The 1,961-nt window shown below is 43.7% G+C and overlaps 1 pseudogene; it reads right to left on the bottom strand.

Annotated features, from left to right (window-relative positions):
• Positions 1-221: 221 nt before the first annotated feature.
• On the bottom strand, positions 222-962 carry LOC150038979 (large ribosomal subunit protein uL30 pseudogene; annotated as a pseudogene).
• Between the last annotated feature and the right edge of the window lie 999 nt (positions 963-1,961).

Here is a 1,961-nt window from a genome sequence, read left to right as displayed (position 1 = left end):
CCTCATTTTTCTTCTGATTATGAAAGAAATCTTTTTTTATGGCTCCCTAAACAATCATGAACTACAGCATTACGCACTGTGCTTAACAGACTAACCAGCTCTAGTGTCTGGCAGAAAACTATCTCTGCCAGCTCAAGACTCTTCCTTCCTGATTTGTTTTTTGTTTGCCAGCATCACTGTTTATTAACAGACCCAATCACAAAAACAGCGTGGCAGACACCTCAGTTCATCCTAATACACCTATTGATCTGATCTGCCCTGTTGCCAGCATCTCCACCTTCTACAAAGTGGGTGGTCTTCTTCTTCATGCCACCTCGTGGAGAAGATAACTTGAAGGGCCACAGGAAGTTATTTGCTTCCTTGAAGCGTTTTCCAACAGTATAGATCTCATGAATCAGATCCTCCATGCAGATGATGCCAAATTTACCAAGAGATCGGGCAATCAAAGCGTTGTCTGTTAAGGCAATTCACTTCTTATTGATTTTGCCATAACCATGCTTGTAAATGAGCTCATTGACCGACTTCAGGTTTGGGTACCCCCATGCAATATATGGTTCCACAATCCGAAGCATATTAATCGAAGCCTTATTGAGCTTCACAAAGGTGCCATTGAAGATCTGGCGAAGGCGAAGAAGCTGCAACACCTTACGGACTTTTGGACTCACACCACTGATACCTCTGATTCTGATGACAAAAGCCAATTTAGGCTCTGCAGGTACATAGAAGTTGCCCGCTTTTCTGGCCATTCTAGCCATTCAGATCTCAGTTCTGTACATTTGCCGGTATTCCTTGTGACAGTGCTTAGCTTTCTCATAGATGAGCTTCCTCCTTGCCTTTCGAAGTATCTTTTGGGCACATTTCTTTCTCAGACGCTTTATTTTCAGCTCAGCGAAATTCCTTCGCTTTTTCTTAAGGGTTTCTGGCACAGCAGGAACCTTTTTCTTCTCTTCGGCACCCTCCATGGTTCCAGCCAGAAAAGAGGCCTTCCTGATTTTTTAAATTTAATTTTTTTTTTGGTATGCTATTACTAGGGCTTGAACTCAAGGACTTTGGCGCTGTCCCTTAGCTTTTTTGTTCAATGCTAGCACAGTACTAGTTGAGCTACACTTCTGGCTTTTTGGTGGTTAATTAGAGATCATAGTCTCTGGCTTTGAACTTCCATTCTCAGATTGTGCCCTCCTAAATAGTGAAGATTCCAGGCATGCAGCTCCAACACCCTGACTTTTTCTGCATTTTTTGCCAGCCCTGGGGACTGAACTCAGGGCCTGAGCACTGTCCTTGGGATTCTTTTTCCTCAGGGCTAGAGCTCTACCACTTGAGCCACAGCACCACTTCTGGCTTTTCTATGTATGTGGTACCAAGGAATCAAACCTGTGTCTCCATGCATGTTAGGCAAACATTCTAACCACTAGGCAAAACTGCTTTTTTCTGCATTTTTGAGTTCGGTTGCAAATACGAGGGCCCAGGATAGTGAATAGAAGAAGAAGCCTCTGTCCTACAATGTATTTATTTATTTATTTATTTTTATTTTTTTTCCTACAATGTATTTATTAGCAAGAATATCTTTATTATATTGCATTTGCCTGGGCTTTTTTCTGCTTTTGGCTGTAAATTCCCTGATAACAGCTCAGACTACAAGAGCAGCTAAACCAGGTGGAGTTACCAGAATTCCTCCCCCACCCTGCCAGGAAACTCCCTCCCTTTCCTTTGTCTTCAGAGCAGTGCTCCAGAAGCCCACCTAGATGATAGGTCAGCTCAAACAGCAAAGGTGTCAGTGGTTGTCCCAGCCATCACTCAAGTATGTTAAGATTCCATGGGCCACCTGTGTATGGCCAAGCCCAACCACATGGCTGGTGGCCTATAAAGGTAGCCTGTGAGATTAGCCGGGGTCACTCTCTCACATCTTAGAGACGGCCCTGACTGGTCAGTATGATTCTCGATGCTAGGCATGGAATAAAACT

This window comes from Megascapheus bottae, unplaced genomic scaffold (genome assembly GCF_031878675.1).
Source record: "Megascapheus bottae isolate mThoBot1 unplaced genomic scaffold, mThoBot2.hap1 H_1, whole genome shotgun sequence".
Lineage (NCBI taxonomy): Eukaryota > Metazoa > Chordata > Mammalia > Rodentia > Geomyidae > Megascapheus > Megascapheus bottae.
Note: the sequence above shows the minus strand (reverse complement) of the source record. Positions and strands in the feature narration are given on the sequence as shown.